The sequence below is a fragment of the Chenopodium quinoa genome, unplaced genomic scaffold, assembly GCF_001683475.1.
Source record: "Chenopodium quinoa cultivar QQ74 unplaced genomic scaffold, ASM168347v1, whole genome shotgun sequence".
NCBI lineage: Eukaryota > Viridiplantae > Streptophyta > Magnoliopsida > Caryophyllales > Amaranthaceae > Chenopodium > Chenopodium quinoa.
In genome coordinates, this window is record NW_018742763.1 from 4,307,303 (window position 1) to 4,329,580 (window position 22,278).

The 22,278-nt window shown below is 36.6% G+C and overlaps 1 long non-coding RNA gene across 1 annotated transcript; it reads left to right on the forward strand.

Annotated features, from left to right (window-relative positions):
- The first annotated feature begins 11,440 nt into the window (after positions 1–11,440).
- Positions 11,441–11,813, forward strand: LOC110724363. Its single transcript, XR_002511955.1, has 3 exons — positions 11,441–11,478; positions 11,573–11,683; positions 11,774–11,813. It is a non-coding gene; the product is annotated as an uncharacterized LOC110724363 (long non-coding RNA).
- The last annotated feature ends 10,465 nt before the right edge of the window (positions 11,814–22,278 follow it).

A 22,278-nucleotide genomic window follows, 5' to 3' on the forward strand; every position in this document is an offset into this window, starting at 1 on the left:
TAAACTTCTTGCTGGACCATACAAGATTGACTCTTGCACCCACTAAACTTCTTATTCATATGAATTTCTATGACTCACCATAAGTCAAACCTTTTATTAACTTTATGAGAATAAATGTCCCAATTCCTACATGCAATGCTTCACTTAATCCCACAATGGATTTCTTGAGCTTGCTTTCAAATCTAGCATTATTTAGATTCTCAAAACCCTTATACTATTTCCATAATCTCTTTTTAAAATCCCATTTTAGGAAGGCGGTTTCGTTATCTATTTTGCCTTATTTCATATGCGTAATTTTGCTAAAATAATCACGAAAAGACTTAAAAGTTCCTATTGGTGAATAGGTTTTTATTAAAATCAGCGCCGTGAATTAATTATATCCTTTTCAACTAATCTAGCTATGTATGCATTACACATTTCACATTTGTCAGTTTTCTACTTGTAAACTTCTTTGTGACCGATGGGTCTTTCACCGTTCATGCAAATGAATCAAGTTCCAAACATGATTTACAAACATGGAGTCTATTTTGGATTTTATGCCCTCTAACCATTATTCGGAATTTGGATTTTTCGTAGCTAATTTACAAGACACTATTCCTTCACCATCCAATGGTAATAGTATGGTTGTTTTAGGTTTATTTCAAACTTAATATAAATTTATAGGATTCAATCAAAGCCTTTGGTGAATTCTATGCCTATACGGGGTAATTGCATCAAACAATGAGTTTCAAGGTGCTTTTAAAGCCCTTTGATTATATCGATCTTACTCCACCAATTCTAAAGTTTTGTGAGTATTTAATTCTTATTTAAGGCACTTGTAAATTCCTTTGAGTATTCTTTATCAATCATTCTCATGAAGCCCTTTAAAAGTCTTCGAAGATTCTAAGTTTTAGTTTATTGCAAATCTCGTTGGTCATCGAGTTCATTTTCCTCCCACTTGTCGTTTTGGAAATGTGTTACTTTCTAGAAAGACATCACTTAGAGCAACAAATACTACGTTCTCAATTAGGTTGTGGAAGTAATGCCCGTAGTCTCACTTAAATACTCACAAACAGTCATGTATATTGTCTTTGGGTAAAAGTTTGTTGTGTAACAAACAGTTAGCTCCTTCTCGAGCTACCTTAGTCTTTATTAAGCCACTTAGCTAAGAGCCCTAGACATATACTTGAAAAGACGCTAGAAACTACATCTATACATAACTGAATATGGTGTCCTTTCATACCTTCAACAATTTTGTTTAGTGTAACATTAGTCATTTGTGCAAATTATTAAGAACTTTATAGGAAGGGATGTGATCCATCATCATTCGAGTCATTTCCAAATGGCATCGAGGTCTCCGTCAAGACATACTATATTCTTTGTGGAGCTCATTATGAAGTTTCAATTTCATAACTTTGATACGATCACTCTTGGCTCAAGCAAACATCGCTCGATCTAATCTAGACGTTTTGATATCTTGCCAAGTTGATTCTTTACTTCACTGAACATTTGAGCTTCTCAAGGTCTAGTTTGTTAACATTTGATGAATGTATCCACATTCTTTCAAATTCTTGTGAGACATTAAAGTAATGGAATCCTCTTTAGCTTTTGGAGTCAATTGTCCATGCCAAGAACAATTTTCTTTGTCGATTTCAACAAGTAAGACTTGCTTGTCTTAGAACGATTCCGAATCGATCAACTATCAAGAGTCTATCTAATAGAGCCTTAAGTATGTTCTTGTTGATGTTACATTACTGAAGAAGTTTGGAACACAAATCATGTCCATGACTTGAACCTAGCTTGTGAGTTTTCATGTTAGGGAAATGTTTGTTTGTAATCTAGCATTCTTGACTCAAGGCTTAGACAACCATGCCATTCAAATAAAACCTGCAACTGTTGCTCTTTTATTGAATGTGAGTCATTCCGTGTGTAAACGAATTGTTTGCTGATTATCGAACACAATAACCATTATTCGTTCCAGCCTTGGCTTAAAAGGACTTTAAACAAAAGAAATGACCTTACAACTGATGTAGCACTACTAGCTTCATTCTAAGCTTGTAAGTCAATAACTTAGCCTATCTTCAATAGTTTGAGGTCAATTTCAATGTGGAACACTCAAGCAATATCCAATACTTGTGAAGATATCGAATTGCTAAGTTAACCACACTAACATGAACTCATGGGTAGAAAAGGAATCTTATTCCTTTCCTTTGTTCTCTGTTTCCTATATTTCTTATCATACACCATCGTTGTGTATGAAGCAAAAAGATATGTTGGTTTTCAACTATTGACAATTTGAGTCTTTCAACTCAATATTTCATGTTCATCAAAACTACCCAGTATTTTGAATACATGATATCTAACCGTCCTAAAAGTCAATTATGAGAGGTTGTATTTTAGAAATGCCTTTCCATTCTTTGAGAACCATTCTCAAAAGATTTTCTTTACCAATAATTAAAAAGAATATAATTTGATTTAGAGTTCCACAAATATAAGTGCAAAGTATAACCATTTACAAATATCATAACATAATAAGTTTGAAATTCAAAGCACTCATGCAAACTTTCAATCTTTTTTTGCGTCTTATCCACGCATTAAAATTTGTCCCTTTTAGGCGAGAATAAAACAATTCCAAGATCCTAAAAATCAGAAAGTGATTCAGCATGCTTTGGCTTGTCTTAACACTTAATATTTTAGGGTAAGAAATCCAATTGCTAATAGCTCCTACCTACTCTTGGTTCGATAAAACGTCGCATCTAATGCTTCCTTGACATTTTATCTCCATTTGCCACGACATCTAAGGACACCTTACCGATATTGTTGAGCTTAACTGTAGTATACCTAGTATACTTACGTTCCTAGGGAAGCGGTGATGCCTCGCTTTGGCGTAGCCCATCACCACACGCATTAGTTCAGTAAGTGTCGTTCTTGGAATGGCAAATTTGGCTCAATATTTAAAGGGACCAAGGGTTTCTATGTTGGTTGATTTAAGTGAACTTAACTACTCATCGCAATATTTGAAATCTAAACATACATCTATCATACTATTCAATCATATATAAACATAATTATAAATAAAACATAAGTAAATGATGCATTTGGCAGCTAGCATGACCCCTTGAAATCTTCAAATCTTCAAGGGTCTCTGATGCAACTTCTTTGGCTTTCTTCTTAGAAACGCCGTCTTCAAGCCATCTCCGCCAACTAAGCATATACTAGCTAATACGACTAGGAATAATCTAAATATTAAGGTACAAATATACGCAATAGGACGCAGACCGTATTTAGATTTACAAAAATACATAACGGATCGCAGTCCGTATTTACTATCCTAGTCGGGCCCAACTAGTTGCCATTGTCACAAACCTGTGAAGCAATATATATTCCATTCATCCATTCAACATGTGAATCGCCAATGCATTTTACAACGATAAACAAGTAACAATGCATAACACGCGCAAAATGGTAACTAACTTTGGTGGTTAATCCAATTAACGCGCCTAATTAAATCTAGTCAAAGTTGTTAAAATTTTATGTGATTAAAACACAATTAGTTCATGCAATTAACGAAGCTTCCACTAAATTCCGTATCCAACTTAATTAATCCAATTAATTAAGTCGGTTAACCCAAATTTTGTCAAAATTTTTTTTTTGCAAGAGCCGGAAGAACCGAGGCCTAGACTCGTTAAAATAAATAAATAAAATAATTAAAATGCCCAAATTACGCAAAACAATAGCCCACAACATACCCCAAGTGCCTAGCATCAAAGCCACGAGGTTAGGCTTGCTAGGCACTAAGGTCGTGGCTAGCTAGCCTAGGGTGCTGGGCTGCGCACCATGGCTGTCTAGCAGCCCCTAGGTGTTGTGGCTAAGCTTGCTGGCCTGCCTTCCTAGTAGAGCGCGCCATGCTTGCTGGCACCACACGCATCGCAGCAAGCTTTGCATTCTTGCGTTGTATGCTGGTGCTGGCAGCGTGTGTTGGGCTGATTAGGGCTCGCTGCCTTGCTGCCCAGCAGCATGCGGGCACCCTCACACACCACACACATCTTCTTGCACAACCATAGCACCAAGCACATCATTGCATATACATCGTAGCACCATGCACCACACACTTGCACAAACACAAGCGCAGCAACGAGGCAAGGCAGCCCACCACACACCTTGGCAGCCACATGTGGGTTGCTTGAGCAGCCCGACTAGCCAAAGGGCATGGCTTCGGCGATTTTGATTCGATTTTCATGCACTTGCCTAGGGATTTTATTTCCCGAGTTATTTGTGATAAAAAAAAATTAATTCTAAATTTAATTTAGAACCAATTTAGAGCAAAATGAAAATAAAACAAGTCCACCTTATTTAAATTCAATTTTAGTAGTGCAAAAGCCTAAATTATTCAAGAACCATTCTTTAAATCAATTTCAGTCTATCTTGATGCTACAAAATTGAAGGCTACACTCAAAATTAATTTAACCAAATATAATTTAATAATGAGATTTGACAAAATTAAGGAGGTTGGAAAAATAAACTCTTTCATCCAATGAAAAATTTCCAACAATAACTTGTGTATAATTGAAAAATTACATCTTCCAATATGAAGATTAATTAAATTTCATTAACAAGTTTTGAACTTTTAGGACTTTAATCAACTAAAAAATGATCAAATCCAAAAATTAGTTAAACATGGAATTTAGCAATCAAAGTTCCAACCAAAAAAACAATTATAGATTGGATCTTTAACATATTAGGGACTTAAAAATTACAAGTTCACCATAAACATTCACACTTGAAGCAATTTATTTGCAAAAATGTGAAAATTTCAAGGATATGTGAAAAATGAACTCACCAAATTAAGCACCAATTATGACTTCATAAACATGCTTAATAAGGTTTATAATTGCAGCAGATTAAAGATGCAACCATACATTTAATCTACCTTTAGCATGACATAATTAATCAAGGTTTAAAGTTTTAAAATTTTTCGTCAAAAACAAAAAAACCCCACGAAAAAAATGTTTCTGGGTGGATTTTGGCTTCTGGACAGTCCTCCAAAAATAATCAAAAATGATTTAAACATCAATTCCACCCAAAAATAACTATTTTTGAGTCGAAATTTGGGTTCGTTGGCCAAAATTAGTAAAATACGAGATTAAAACTAATTAAAACGAGCTTCTAATCTAATTAGAAAGCAAAACCAAAATTTAAATCCATTTTAAATCACCTCAATTAATTATTAGTTACAATAATTAAAATGAGCGCGGCTCCGATACCGTTGTTGGGTTTCGTAGCATCCAACGCTACGCAAATGAGAAACCCGCCCACGACCCGTTCACTAATTAAAGCCACTAAATCTTTAATCACATAATTAACAACATAAGAGAGAGAAAGAGATAAGATATTCTTACCCTTGACGCGTGCTTCGCTCTTATAGAGCTCGAACATCAAAGCCTTAGCTCCGCAAGCGCGAGAGCCTCTGACAGAGTCCACCCTCAAGACCTGACCCGAACGGCCTCTACTCCGAAGGTAAGTCGGGGCTAGACTAAGAAAAGACTAGAGTATTACGAACTTAAAGGTTTTCTCACCTATAGGGAGATGCCTTATTGAGTTCAACTCAAGTGTTCTTCCTAAAACCTAAAACTTGGGTATTTATAGGAAATGGAGACTTGATATCCATTCTCCCAACAATGTGTGAGATTTGCATTTTCTATTATTTTATTTTAATCAAAAACAAAATAAAATGCAATTCAATCAACAAGCTACAAGTGGCAAACGGAGAGCAAAGGTAGGTGAGGACCACTAAGGGGGGACCAAAAATTCCCGTGCTCCCCAAGCAAGGCCACCAAGCATAGCACACATCGCCATAGCATAGCACGCATAGCGCGCTGCTGCTGTGCTTAAGCTAGCGATGGTCCGGCTAGATGCGTGGCTCAGCACACTAACATGCTAGCATACGCTAGCTGCTACCATGCTTGCGGCCTTGTGCACTACTTGCTAGCATGCTTGCGGTATTCCTTGTGATGCGTATAGCATCTTGAGCTAGCCTAGGACTCGAATTACTAGGCAAATGTGAGGCTACGACTTAGCTTGAACTTGTCGCTTGCTTGATTTCTCGTCTCTTCGAATTCTAAATTTGACTTGACTTCTGACGCTCGGTCTCGAATCTCTAAGCTTGATATCCGATGTCTTTGTTTATAATACTCTAACGACTCATCTAATCCTTTGGATTGATTCGTCGATTTAGATCAGTCACTCGATTGGGTGTGACCCGTAGGGTTCAGTCAAGATTAAGCTGTAATATTTATTACACATTAATATTACTGATTAGAAGCGGTCTCCACCTAGGCATTCCGATCACTTGACCTTACTAAAGAACTAGTTTTCTAATAATTCGGAACCCTCTATCGGAATAATACACTTGTTGGAAGGATACTATTCCTTTCACCAAATCACCATGTTTGGATTCCGGGGTTGGTGCGGCTTAGTGAGTTTCTTTGCGTTTCAATTTTCTATCTTTCTCCTTTTTTTTTTCTTTTCAAACCCTTCATAATTGAATTTCCCTTCTATAGAGTGAGCCTAACATGTGCTTGTATGGCTTGGGTGATCTGAGAGGTCGGTTTGAGAGTTTACCCGAGGATAAAGCTTTCGGGGGTTGGTCCCCATCTAGCGGCTGTTTAGGATTTATCGAGTCAGCCTGCATCACAGGCTTTAGTTCGCGAGTTGTTGGTGTTTTGGTGGGATTCCACCAACAATTTTAACTTCCTTTGGGGAGAGATGACGATTACCCCTAACGACTTCTCTATGATCACGTGTTTTCCTTTTGGAGGCAAGCATGTGGTCCTAGAGAACATGAAAGGGTCAGAAGAGAGACTGCGTGACCTCGTGGGGGACCGTCTTGTGGCGACCCTCCATGTGTATGCACAGTCTTGTCCGTACTCGGTTCCTGCCACTAAGTTGTCACCCGATGGGGTTGACTAGTAGTGTACTCCTAAGTAGTTGGCTCCGATATACATTGCTCATGTTCTTTCCATAACTATTCTGAGTGATCGGGGAGAGTGTTTCGCCATCGAGTTACTTATTTGCCACAATGAGCCGGGGCAAGTGGGTAATTTAAGATTAGAGGCAGTGTCGTATGCTCGTATGCTTACTACTATTGGCAAGAAGACTTAGGTCATGGACTCCACGACAGCTATTGAGGTGTCCCGGATCTCCATTTCATGGCACAGTCGTATTCTCGAGGTTAGGCTAACTCGTTTTAGTATATTTTTTTTAAATTTTTTTCCACTGTTCTCTTAAGTTGATAACGTTTTGTTTGCTTTTTAGGCTTGGGGTTACTCGTACTTGCCTTTCTTAGCCCCTAAGACACTTGGGCTGACTCGTTTACCTATTGGCCATCGTTCGGTCATAATAAGGAAGAAACAAGTTATTACAGCCGGCAACTTTCGCAAGTGGACTCTTTCAGCGACTCGTGCATTGGTGAGTATGGTTTTAAAAATATATGTCCATATATATTTTTGTTTTAGTCGTCACCATTTTTAACATGAATATATTGTAGGTCGACCTCCACCCTTAGGGCTTGGTCGTGGGGGTCCCTGAGGTTGTCCGAGCAGGCGTTGTTAACTATTGTTTCCGGGCGCTCTATCCAGGACTTTCCTTGTTTTAACTGATAGACGCGTGATTTTTAGGCGACCACGTTGTCTGCCAGATTTCATCCGAGGAGCGTTTGGTTCCTGCGGACACTCTAGTCCGAATGCTGCGTCCGGATCTGCTATCTATAGAGGATCCAGCTCAGGCAATCCTTGGTTATCCTACAGAGCATCTGGTGCTATCTGGGGCTTCTTATAAACTTTTGTTGCATCCAGGTTGACTCTTTTTCCAGCTTTCATTCCCGGTTAATCATTCTTTCTCTAGATTTTATTATGTTTTTTTTTCGATGTTCGGATATTGAACCCTTATCTGTTTTTTACTTATTATTTTATTGTAAAGGGTCGAGCAGTGTTGTTGGGTGCCTCTCGTTGCAGAGATCTCGTACACCGACGCTTTTGAATTGGTGATTCACGAGACTCTTCCGGCAGTAGAGGATGAGGACATACCGTTAGTCCCAACGACGTTTCTCGTACTACTTTCCTAGGGAAGTGAGGTATGTTGATGGGCTTGCTAAAGCAAGGCATCATATACACCTTAGTTTTGGTTAAACTCAACAATATCGGTAAAAATTCCTTAAACGTCGTGGAAAAAGAGATAATTGTCAACAAAGCATTGTATGCGACGATTTATTGAACCAAGAATATCTTAGAGCTATTAAAAGAATTAAAACAAGCCAAAGCATTATTAATCATTTATTGATTTTTAGGATCTTGGAATCGTTTTATTCTCGCTTAATTGGGACAAATTTATAAAAGTGTAGAATGATAACACTAGTAGAAAAATTGAAAAAGGCACCCCCTTTTTGCCACCGGTTCTTGAAAACCGGTGGCAAAAGTTTTTTTTTATAAAAAAAAAAGGAGGGAATATGGATTTGCCACCGGTTCAACCCAAACCGCTGGCAAAAGTGTATTTCCAAGCAGTTCAAACCGGTGGCCAAATTAAAAAAAAAAACCCGCCTTCAGTTATATTTCGTGAAAAATTCTTCTTCTTCCTTTTCGTCATTCCCCTGCTTTCCCCTTCAATTCTCTCGTTCATGAATACCCTAACCATTGCTCTCCTTCACGCATAGGTCCGAATATTCTCACCTCCATTGAAGTGCATTGTGGGCTTTCTCACCTCCATTGCCGCGCAGCGCAACTCCTATCTTTCTCCCCCATTCATTCTGACCTCCATTGAAGCGCATTCTGACCTCCATTGAAGCGCATTCCGACCTCCATTGAAGCGCATTCTGACCTCCATTGAAGCACATTGTGGGCTTTCTCACCTCCATTGCCGCGTAGCGCAACTCCTCTCTTTCTCTCCATATACAGCTCTCCTCCATTGAAGCGCATTCTGACCTCCATTGAAGCGCATTCCGAGCTTTCCAACTCGATTGTAGCAGCTTCAAGGTAGGTAAATTTCGTGGTCTTCCTAATTTTATCTATTTAATAGCTTCGCAATCTAGGGTTAGTCGTTGATTCAGGGGTTGTTTTTTTGTATTACTGGTATATAATAGCTTAGCAATCTATGAATCAAGTGTTGTTAGTTCATATGGGTAATCCGAAGTTGTTATACTATTGCTTTGAGTTCCCAATTTTAGGTGTTTTGAATCCTTGAAATTGTTTAATGCACGGTATCTAAGTACATATTATGTGCTTATGTTCATAATTCTTCTTACTTTTGTTCATTTGTTGTATATATAATTTAATCTTTAGATAATTATTGCCTTGGAGCTGATTTATGCCTATAATTAGGTGTTATTGATTGCAGGATAAACATTATTTTGAAGTTGAATTTGTTTCTCTAAATGTCCTCAGCTAGTGATGACATTCCTTACCTAACTTCAAGGAACTTGTGTTAGTCTTTGTATTTCAATATGTCAGTATTAAAAGTTGCCCTATTTGATAATGCTAGAATTTAGGTCCATTTTTTCGTTCTGATATATGGCTAGCTAGTTTAATTTTATGATCTAATTTGTCTTTCCTACTTCTTATTCCATTTGCTAACAAAGTCATGTAGCCTACACTTATATCATGAAATTGAAGTTGATTGGTTACTACACTTGGGAGGGGAGGGGGAAACAGCCCACGCCGCAAGCTGCCCGCGGCTAGGTAAGTGTTGTCGCAGCCTGCCTGCGGCCTGCTGCTGCTCACTTGGGCATGGAGCAAACTACCCCGCAACCACCCTACCTGCTGCTGTCTTTCAGAGGGCCGCAACCCCCCCCTCCTAGAGCATAATAATTATCGACGGTACCAAGCGAAGGCCTATCATCTCAAATAGCCGAAACCTCCTTTCAAAAGGCTCTTTTCTAGAGTTTCTTTACAGAGAATTGGGTCACCCTTTGTTTCCTTCTTTCAGATTTAAATGTTGAACAAGGATTTCACGATCTAGTTTCTACTACTTCAACCTGTGTAAGCCTGTTTTTTGTTGTGGTCTGGGTTTGCATGGTTGTGTGGGCCTGGTTTGAATACACCTACCGAGCTTGCCTTTCCCTCGAATACACCCGTCGACTCATGTAGTCACCCAAAAGGACAAGGGGAAGATGATATACATGGAGACGATGATGCAAATGAGGTAGTTTTTTAAACTTTTAGTTTTGGCATATTGAGTTATGTAGGATCTAAGGTGGCAGTCATTAATTTCTTGTTGCAGGGTGGTACGCCTACACATGCGGACTCAAGGGAGCTCGATAATCCACCACCTCATCATTTTCCAGATTTACAGGTGATTTTGTTTTGTTCTATCTTAGTGAATATGGGCACATTATCAATCTTAGTGAATATGTGCACATTATCAATTGTGTAGGAAACGACCCCTTGTGATATGTTTGGTTCTAATAACTGATCTTTCAAATTGGTGTAGGAAGAGACCCGTTGTGCACTTCTACATATGGACAAATCTGAAGCTTTACATGTGGTTGCATATGGTAGTGCACAACCGGCCGAACAAGGTACGGTCCATTTGCGACCGCTTAGGCCACAACATTGCTCGGTTGGGATCAATTCTGTTATTACCGGGTTCGAGGACATCCTAATACCGGTGCCCATAGAGGAGGAGGAGTTCACTACACTTTGGGCGGCAAAAGGTAGCTTTGTGCAGTGGCCATGTGCTTGGGTAAGGTTGATGAACCAGGTAATTAAGTTTTTGGGTTCGTTCAGTACTTTATGCCCGGTTGTTTTCACAAGAGAAAGACGGATTTGTCTTTTCTAACCAATTGCGTGATTTGTTGTATTAGATTTTGCAAAAAAGACAAACTTCAAAGAGGAAGGTGGAACAACCAATAAGCATTGATCAACCGGTGCCAAAGAAGAGGAGTGAACTAAGGTCGGAGAGTGAAAAAGGGTCGAAGAAGAACTCTTCGAGAGGTTCAGCTTTGCAAGCTACTCCACTTGTTGCTGACACGGTCCTTCAAACGCTGTCTAAAGATTTAACATTTCTACACAACCGTGTTAGTATGTTGCCTAGTGACACTCCCATTCAAGTTCCACTACCTAAGGAAATGTTCAACTTTGATGAGGATGCAGTTGCATAGCTTAGAAAAGAAGATGTGAAAGAATTTCTAAGTGGTTCAATGCTTAACATCTCCCTCGTTCAAACATTCATGAGGTAATTTAATGCCAGACACTATTATGTTATTCAGATTAGTGGTGATTGCTTGTCATTTAATTTCCCATTAATAATTTGTTACCATGCATGCAGAGCACTACAGGAGCACTTACTTGAGATTGATTCTCCGTGTCAAGTAGGGTGGTTATGCCCCGAGCAAATCTCCACTACTAGAATCTTAGGCAACTACCGTGACGTGTTGTACTATGTTGAACGGGGTATCAAGGAATCATTGCGTGCGGGTGACAAGTTCATATTTGCCCCATGTTTTGAGGAGTACGTTTGACCATGTCAAATTCATTTGTTTCCTCTAATTATATGTTGTACACGGCTAATTATTGACTTGTTTGTGTATTGTCCATTTCTGTAGTGCACATTGGACCCTGCTGGTGATTTGTGTTCCCAGTAACACCATCTTCCTTTTTGATTCAGCTCGATTGCCTCATCCGAAAAAGCTCCTCGTGAAGTCTATACTGCGAAAGTAAATATAGCTATCTAGTGTTGATTATCCTTACTTAACTCATTAATTATATTAGTCATACTAATCAAGTTTGAACTTACTTTTCTATAGTGCTATGAAGAAGATAAATTGCCGAGCTCCTCAAGGTCCTACATGGAAATCACCGATGATAATGCTACATGATTTTGTGATTTTTATAATAAACGATGCGTAAGATGTTGCTAATTTGTTATGCATGTTTGATTTATTTACTGTGTTCCTATGCTAGTGCGCACAACAAGATAACGGAGTTGATTGCGGACTATACGTGATGAGATTCATGTTGGACATAATAAGTCATTGCACAGACTTACAACAGCTTGATGAGGTATGCCATTGACTTAATTAATTTGCTTTTGTGGTGTGTTTTGATACGATAAAACCCTTGAATTGCGTCTTAAAACCCTTGAATTGCGTCCATTTTGATTTATTCCGGCCATTTTGAATGAAATTGCGTCCAAAAACCATTCAAATGCTCTTTTAATGTGATTTCAAGCCTTAGATGCCTCTAACTAGGTAATAATGACATGTTAAGAGGAATAATGAGCTAATTTGATCAAAAATATAGAAAATAGGCATACAAGTAGTGATATAGGGCGTATTCGGGCCATTTAGGTTGAAAATGCGTCTTAAAACACTTTACTTGGTCTCTTAATGTGATTTCAAGCCTTAGCTACCACGAAATAGGTAATAATGACATGTTAAGAGGAAGAATGAGCTAATTTGATCAAAAATATAGAAAATAGGCATACAAGTAGTGATATAGGCCTTATTCGGACCATTTAGATTGAAAATGCGTCTTAAAACACTTGACTTGGTCTCTTAATGTGATTTCAGCCTTAACTACTTCTAAATAGGTAATAATGACATGTTAAAAGGAAGAATGAGCTATTTTGATCAAAAATATAGAAAATAGGCATACAAGTAGTGATATAGGCCTTATTTCGGCCATTTTCAATGAAATTTCGTCTTAAAACACTTGAAATGCTCTTTTATTGTTATTTCAAGCCTTAGATGCCTCTAAATATGTAATAATGACATGTTAAGAGGAAGAATGAGCTAATTTGATTAAAAATATAGAAAATAGGCATACAAGTAGTGATATAGGCCTTATTTCGGCCATTTTGAATGAAATTGCGTCTTAAAACACTTGACTTGGTCTCTTAATGTGCGTTCAAGCCTTAGATAACTCTAAATTGGTAATAATGACATATTAAGAGGAAGAAAGAGCTAATTTGATTAAAAATATAGAAAATAGGCATACAAGTAGTGATATAGGCCTTATTCGGGTTATTTAGGTTGAAAATGCGTCTTAAAACACTTGATTTGGTCTCTTAATGTGATTTCAAGCCTTAGATACCTCTAAATAGGTAATAATGACATGTTAAAAGGAAGAATGAGCTATTTTGATAAAAAATATAGAAAATAGGCATACAAGTAGTGATATAAGCCTTATTTCGGCCATTTTCAATGAAATTTCGTCTTAAAACACATAAAATGCTCTTTTAATGTTATTTCAAGCCTTCTCTTCCTATAAATATGTAATAATGACATGTTAAGAGGAATAATGAGCTAATTTGATTAAAAATATAGAAAATAGGCATACAAGTAGTGATATAGGCCGTATTTCGGCCATTTTGAATGAAATTGCGTCTTTAAACACTTGACTTGCTCTCTTAATGTGATTTCAAGCCTTAGCTACCTCTAAATAGGTAACAATGACATATTATGAGGAAGAATGAGCTAATTTGATCAGAAATATAGAAAATAGGCATACAAGTAGTGATATAGGCCTTATTCGGGTCATTTAAGTTGAAAATGCGTCTTAAAACACTTGATTTGGTCTCATAATATTATTTCAAGCCTTAGATACCTCTAAATAGGTAATAATGATATTTTAAAAGGAAGAATGAGCTATTTTGATCAAAAATATAGAAAATAGGCATACAAGTAGTGATATAAGCCTTATTTCGGCCATTTTCAATGAAATTTCGTCTTAAAACACTTGAAATGCTCTTTTAATGTTATTTCAAGCTTTATCTGCCTCTAAATATGTAATAATGACATGTTAAGAGGAAGAATGAGCTAATTTGATTAAAAATATAGAAAATAGGCATACAAGTAGTGATATAGGCCTTATTTCGGCCATTTTGAATGAAATTGCGTCTTAAAACACTTGACTTGGTCTCTTAATGTGATTTCAAGCCTTAGCTACCTCTAAATTGGTAATAATGACATTTTAAGAGGAAGAATGAGCTAATTTGATCAAAAATATAGAAAATAGGCATACAAGTATTGATATAGGTCTTATTCGGGCCATTTAGGTTGAAAATGCGTCTTAAAACACTTGACTTTGTCTCTTAATGTGATTTAAAGCATTATCTACCTCTAAATAGGTAATAATTACATTTTAAGAGTAAGAATGAGCTCTTTTGATCAAAAATATAGAAAATAGGCATACAAGTAGTGACTTAGGCCTTGTTTCGGCCATTTTCAATGAAATTTCGTCTTAAAACACCTGAAATGCTCTTTTAATGTTATTTCATGCCTTAGACGCCTCTAACTAGGTAATAATTACATGTTAAGAGGAAGAATGAGCTAATTTGATTAAAAATATAGAAAATAGGCATACAAGTAGTGATATAGGCCTTATTTCGACCATTTTGAATGAAATTGCGTCCAAAAACCCTTGAATTGCTCTTTTAATGTGATTTCAAGCCTTAGCTGCCTCTAAATATGTAATAATGACATTTTAAAAGAATGAATGAGTGGATTTGATAAGAAGTGTAGAAAATAGGCATACACGCAGTGATATAGGCCTTATTCGGGCCATTTAGGTTGAAAATGCATCTTAAAACACTTGACTTGTTCTTTTAATATGATTTCAAGCTTTAGCTGCCTCTAACTAGGTAATATTGACATGTTATGAGGAAGAATGAGTTTATTTGGCAATAAATGTAGAAAATAGGTGAAGTAGTAGTTATATAGGCCTATGTATTAAATTTTTGCCTAACTTAAATTGTAAATGTATTTTTACATACATAACCTAAGTAATTAATTCTAGCTAACATCATTTTTTTTTAACCAAGTTTTGCAAGGTACAGAAAGGAGGTCCATTGACGAGCAAAGAGCTGAATGAAGTTCGAGACATGTTAGCGTCTTTCATCACATATAATTTAATTTGAACTTGTTAACTTATACATTAATTATTAGTATAGTTTGTAAATATAACACCTTTTAATTAATGAGTTCTAGCTATAGTTTGTAAATATTTATGTATTGTTGTTATTATTCCAATGTAAAAATTATTATATTATTAGTATTTTTAATAATAATATTATAATAATAATAATAATACGGGTCATAATAATTATTATTATTCCTGTTATTATAATATATATTAATGGAAGAATTCATACGGGATGTGCAGGTATTAAATTATTTTTAATTATAAATTTTTTTTTTAAAAAAAAAAACAGGTTTTTGCCACCGGTTTACACATTGAACCGGTGCCAGAATATTTTCCAAAACTGGCGGACAAACTTTTGCCACCAGTTCAATGTGTAAACCGATGGGAAAACCCTAGGTTTTGCCACCGGTTCACCCCAAAACCGGTGGGGAAAGTCTGCCATCTATAACATCAATCAAGTGTTTTTGCCACCGGTTCACTCCAAAACCGGTGGGAAAAGTTGTTTTTGCCACCGGTTTTGAACCGGTGGCAAATCTTTGAGGATTTACCACCCCCAAATCAAGAACGGTTCAAAACCGGTGGCTAATATGTGGTTTGAACCGGTGGGGATTGGGGTTTTTCGCCTAGTGTAATAAGTTAATTGAAATTGCTAGTTTGTATGTATTTTAATGCTTATTATGTTATCTTGGTAAATGGTTATACTTTGCACTTATATTTGTAGAATTTTAAAACAAATTATAATGTTTCTAACAATTGGTAAAAGGAAATCTTTGAGAATGGTTCTCAAGGAAAGAAGAGGCATTGCTAAAATACAACTTCTCATAAATGACTTTTATTGCTAAGTCCAAAAGGACGGTTGGACATCATGTATTCAAAATACTTGTTAGTTTTGATAAACATGAAGTATTGAGTTGAAAAACTCAAATTTCCAATAGTTGACAACCAACATATCGTTTGGCTTCATACAGTAATGAGTATGACTCATTGATGTAGTAATTCAAGTACGAGTTAAAGGAAAAGATAGAACTTTGTTTTACGGCGCATTGGATGATTAATTATGCCTAACAAAGTATAAAAGTCAAAACACTTAAAGTAGTGGTTCTTAAAGTTATGAGATGATGAATGATATGAAATATAGGAACAAGGAACATAGAAGAGGAATACAAGATTCTAATTCTACTATGATTTTATGTTTTCATATTTCACTTAGCAACTTATCTTCACAAGTATCAAATACTACTTGAATGTTCGTTCCACTTCCGAAGTGATATCAAATCATTGAATTTAAGCTACGTTATTGACTTACGAGCTTGAAATGAAGCAAGTAGGTGCTACATCAGTTGTAAGGTCAGCTGATTTGTTTAAAAACCTTTTGAAGCTAAGGCTGGAAAAAATAATAATTATTGTGTTCTATAAGCAGCAATTGTTCTGTTTACATATGGAAAGACTCACATTCAAAGTAAAAGAACAATAGTTGTTGGTTTTATTTAAATGGCATGGTTTTTTAGGCCATGAGTCAAGGATGCTTGATTATAAATAAACATTTCCCTAACGTAAACTTATAAGGTTCAAGTCATAGACATGATTTGTCTTCCGACTATCCTTAGCAATGTCACATCTACAAGAAAATACTCAAGGCTATTTTAAATAGAATCTTGGAAGTTAATTGATATACACGTTTTATACATAGATTTATCCCGATTTTACATCACATTCTTGCATGATTTTAGGCTCTTTAGAGCCGTTTCTCGCTAACAATCTTTTCTCTAGTGTGTTTGATGTGTTTTTATATGTTTTACAGGAATTTGAAGTTTCTTGGATGATTCGGACACGTTTTGAATGTTTATGGAGGTGTTAGTGAACAAGGATGAAGAACCGTGCTAAACACGAGCTAAGCCTGAGAAGCAATGTAAGCAAACACCCTGTTTCTATTGTGCCCGGTTGGGCCATGCTTGCCCAGTTGCACCAGGCACAGAAGGACTGCTATGAGTTGCATCCTACGAAGAACTAAGACAAAGCTGAGCATTTATTCCATGCGCCCGATCGGGCAGCCATTGCCCGGTTGGACAGGGTGCGTGGTGGTTGAAGGTTCTACAAAGCTACGAAGATCAAAAGCAAGGCAGCCAAGAAGTGTGTCTTGAGCCTGATCGGGCAGCCCTTGCCCGGTTGGATTGGTCGACGAGGAGAAAGCTACGAAGAACATGCAGCACAATGAGGTATCACCTACTCGATCGGGCGATGCTTGCCTTGTCAGACCGGGCAGTGTGTTGCGAAAACTGATTTTCATATTTTCGGGATTTTATTTCATTAAGGGTATAAATATCCCTTGTAATACTCATTATAAGACTAATAATTAATTCCTTAAGTTTTATTTTCTCTCTCTAGAATCCTAGTTTATTTCTTTTAAGCAATTTAATTCCTTCATTAGATTTGATTATTGTTGATAAAAAATTTGAGTTTTTTCAATTGAAGCATCATTGGTATTCATTTCTATTCTTTCTTCTTTCAATTATTATTGTTTTCAATTATGTTTTCTTTGATTATTTTTGTTATTGCTTATTTAGATATGTCTGAGTAGTACCGCAAAGGTTGTTAAAAGCCGTGCTCGATAAACATTTTGGGAAATACTGCGAGACTCTTAAGAAGGTATATGCTTCTATTCCTTTTTCCGATCTTTTAATTCAAATGCCTCAATTTGCAAATTTTGTGAAGAATATTCGAGATCAACATGATGATAAGGAAGTAGTAAATGTGAAGTGCTCTACTCTTTTAAGTGATAGCCTACCACCTAAGCTGCATGATCCTGGTAGTTTTACCATTCCCTGTATGATAAACGAAATATTTTTTGATAGGGTTCTGTGTGATATAGGTGATAGTGTTAATCTAATGCCTTATTCATTATATGAAAAATTAGGTTTGCAAAAACTTAAACCTTCCCCCATTTCTCTTCAAATGGCTGATAGGACTGCTAGACTCCCTAAGAGTGTGGTTGAGGATGTATTAGTTAAGGTTGGTGAACTTGTTTTTCCTGTTGAATTTGTTGTTAATGATATGAAAGAAGACCATAAGATCCCGATTATATTTGGTCGTCCATTCCTTGCCACAAGTCAAGCTCTAATAGACGTTCCTAACAGACAAGTGACCATTAGGGCCCAAGATAAACAAGTAATGTTTAAGCTCTTTAATGAACACAATTTTATATTTGATGGTGGTACTTGTTTAAGAATTTATACTACTAAACCTTTGGTTGATAAGTGTGTATTTGATAGAAATCTTTTGAGAAACGAGGACAATATTCCACCAAATGATGTGTTTAGCCACATGAAGGTAAGTTCGGATACAAAGCATGTCAAATATAGAATTAAGGAGTCATTTGGAGGCGGATATTTTTATGGGCGACATCACGGAGTTTCTTCTTTGTGTGTTGACCCAGGTTGAGCTAATAAAGAAGGTCAAGCATAAGACCTTAAACAAGCGCTAAGTGGGAGGCAACCCATTCCTTTTTATTTGATTTTATTTATTTATTATTTTTTTTCCTTTTACATTTCTTTTTTACTGTTTTGTTAGTGTTTAGAAACCAAACAAACAAAAAGGTCATCACCGCCCCGAGGTAATTTTCCAACTCCCACACGTTGCAATGAGGCCATTGCCGAGTGTAGCTTGAGGGAGACTTATGTATATCTATCTCGGTATGTTCTCTTATTTTCTTTGGCTTTGTTGGTTTGTTTTTATTGGTTTGTTTTCTATTACTTTGGTAGTACAAAAAAAAAAATATTATGAAAAAAATATGAGAATCAAGATAGTGAATAGCCATTGAACTACTTCCCTGTGCCTCTATCCTTAATGCCAAAAAGGTTTTGATTTAATTTTGATTGAAAGACTTGCATTGTGGACTAAAAGATCATGATTTGACCTTGAATTGGTTGATCCCTAGTAGGAGTCAAAGTTATTAACCATACATGATTTAGGAGGTTGACTGTGTTAACCGTGAGGCTTGAGCCTTATTTATTCATTCATGTGTATGTTTAGTTCCTGGTGTAGCATTGATCTTAGTTTTGATTCTAGACTTTTATTAGTGTGTAATAATGCATTGCACGTGCACGTTGAAAATGACGAAGGCCATGTTCATTAGGTGACCTCCAGACAAATTTAGAACATTTGTTCCCTTCTTGCTCACCCATGTTGTAGCTTGTCCATATTTTTCATGAGCTTCATAAAATTACCCCTTAGCCCCGAATTGGTTACGTTTCCCAAGTCTATCTTGAGGGAGCTATATTGTTTGGTATTTTGTGTGATTCATTTCAAGTTGCAATTGATGTGAATTATATGGAAGAACCAGAAAAAAATGAGAAAAGAAGGAAATATCAGCATGGAGGTTGATGAAAAAAAAAAGAATGAATCAAAGAGCAAAGAACAACAAAGAAGAAAAATTTTGTACTCATAAGAAAAGAAAAGGTCTTTGTTCTTGAAAAAAAGAGAGGGAAAATGTTGATATGAAATGAAAAAAATAAAAGAAGCTTGAAGTCGAAAAAGTAAGTGAAAGAGGTAATGGGTGTTTCATTGTAGTTGAGTATGTGTTTTGTTGATCAAAATGGTGAATCGAGGGTGTGACTCATTGCATTCGATAGCTCCCCAGTTAGACTAATAAAGCCCACATTTCCCAAATTATTTCCTGACCATTCTTATTCCCGGCCTACGTTACAAGCTTGAAAAAGTCCTTCCGATCTTCGTGCATAGCATTGTGTTCATGTGAAACAAGTCTTTTGTCAAAATTCTGGAGTATATGTTACATTTTGAGTCGACGTTTGATTAAGTTGAGCGATATTATAACCCTCCAAACACGCGAGTGTTGTGAGATGGGGGAATTGCATTATTGGTGGGAACGGTGAGAGATTGAGCTCATTTTTAGCTCGCCACACAAAAAGTGTGTTGAGTGACCACCGAGGTGAGATATTCTAGTCATCGATTCTTGAAATATACATGGTTTGTCTCGTTTGACGACTAATTAGGTGGATTGATGGTTTTAGTGATTTGATTGTTTGGCTAAGATGCATGCTTGCTTGATTTCGATTTTGAGTACATGTTTTAAGATTGCATTATGGGGTGAAGTATCTTGTTTGGTTGTTGATTATTTTTTTGATTGTCTTACTTGAGGACAAGCAAAAGTTTAGCTTGGGGGAATATGATATACACGTTTTATACATAGATTTATCCCGATTTTACGTCACATTCTTGCATGATTTTAGGCTCTTTAGAGCCGTTTCTCGCTAACAATCTCTTCTCGAGTGCATTCGATGTGTTTTTATAAGTTTTACGGGAATTTGATGTTTCTTAGAAGATTCAGACACGTTTTGAATGTTTATGGAGGTGTTAGTCAACAAGGATGAAGAACAGAGCTAAACACGAGCTAAGCCTGAGAAGCAATGCAAGCAAACACCATGTTTTTACTGTGCCCGGTTGGGCCATGCTTGCCCAGTTGCACCGAGCACAAAAGGACTGCAACGAGTTGCATCCTACGAAGAACTAAGATAAAGTTGAGCATTTATTCCACGCGCCTGATCGGGCAGCCATTGCCTGGTTGGACCGGACGCGTGGTGGTTGAAGGTTCTAAGAAGCTACGAAGATCAAGAGAAAGGCAGCCAACAAGTGTGTCCCGCGCCTGATCGGGCAGCCCTTGCCCGGTTGGATCGGGCGACGAGGAGAAAGCTACTAAGAAGATGCAGCGCAATGAGGTACCACATGCCCGATCGGGCGGTGCTCGCTAGGTCAAACCGGGCAGTGTGTTGCGGAAACCAATTTTCTTCTTTTTGGGATTTTATTTCATTAAGGGTATAAATACCCCATGTAATCCTCATTAGAAGACAGATAATTAATTCCTTAAGTTTTATTTTCTCTCTCTAGAACCCTAGTTTATTTCTTTTAAGCAATTTAATTCCTTCATTAGATTTGATTATTATTGATTAACAATTTAAGTTTTTTCAATTGAAGCATCATTGGTATTCATTTTTATTCTTTCCTATTTCATATATTATTGTTTTCAATTATGTTTTCTTTGATTATTTTTGTTATTGCTTATTTAAATATGTGTGAGTAGTTTTTATATTCCAAGATCTAGGGTAGCCCAATTATGATTGATGCACGAATTGATTTTTTAAATTCTCTAATAACAATTGCGATTATTTATGCTAAGTTGATTGTGATTATGCCAATACTAGATTAGAGATAATTAGTATTGTTATTATTCCATAGTTCTAATCAGAACGAGAGTTGGGTTTTAACGAATTTTAGTAGATCAATTTAGGGTTTGAAATTCATCACGAGAGTAGTTGAATTGTTAATTGGGAAGTGAAGTAAAGTGTTCAATGTCTCTAATTTGCATGATTCCATGAGAATAGGTTTTATTGTGGTTAGAGAAGCCATTGATACTCGAGAGAGGTCCTTGGTATTGATTAGGGTTTGCATTTCCCCATGTTAATTGGATTTGTATGTTAGGGGTAGATAGATAATGCATCGATCGTAATTCTGGTGATACTTGATCTTGGATGTTTTAGGTTATTGATTCATTATATTCTTTTGATTAATTCTAGTTTTTCATACACTAGTTCTTAGCTTATTCCTCCATTAGTTTGATTCCTGCTTAGTGATTATTTGAGTCTAGATAATTTAAGTGAAGCTTAGTCTCTTGGGATTCGATTTTTACTTGCCCGTCTACATAGTAGTGGTCCAGTTAGGTTATTTTTGTTAGGTACGCGACACGCCTACCATTAATCGATTCAGAATCGTTCTAAGGCAAGGAAGTCTTACTTGTTGAAACCAGCAAAGAAAGGAGCTATTTTGCTTGGAATAGAAAATTTACTCAGAAAGCTAAAAAGAATTCCATTACTTCAACCATTTCACAAGAATTTGAAAGAATATGGCTATATTCATCAAATGTGAACAAACTAGATCTTGAATAGCTCAAAAGTTCAAGTGAAATATATAATCGACTTGGCAAGATATCATAGCTTCTATATTAGACCGAGCGATGTTTGCTTCAGCCAAGAGTAATAATTTCAATGTTATGAAATTGGAGTTTCATAATCTGCTCCGCAAAGAATTTAGTATATCTTGACGGAGACCTCGAAGTCATTTGGAAATGACTCAAACGATGATGAATCATATCTCTTCCTATAACGTTCTTAGATATATGTGCGTGCTTAGTGGAAACAGCTTTTGCTTAAGGAACAAGGGGGCATGTAGTCCTCACTTGTGGTCCTCACCTAACCCCTTGCTTACCTTGTGCCACTTGTCGTTTGATTATTGTCGTGCTATTATTGTCGTTTCATTTGGCATTTTACCATCTATCCGACATTGAAAGATGATGGAAATTCTTGTGACCATTTTCCTA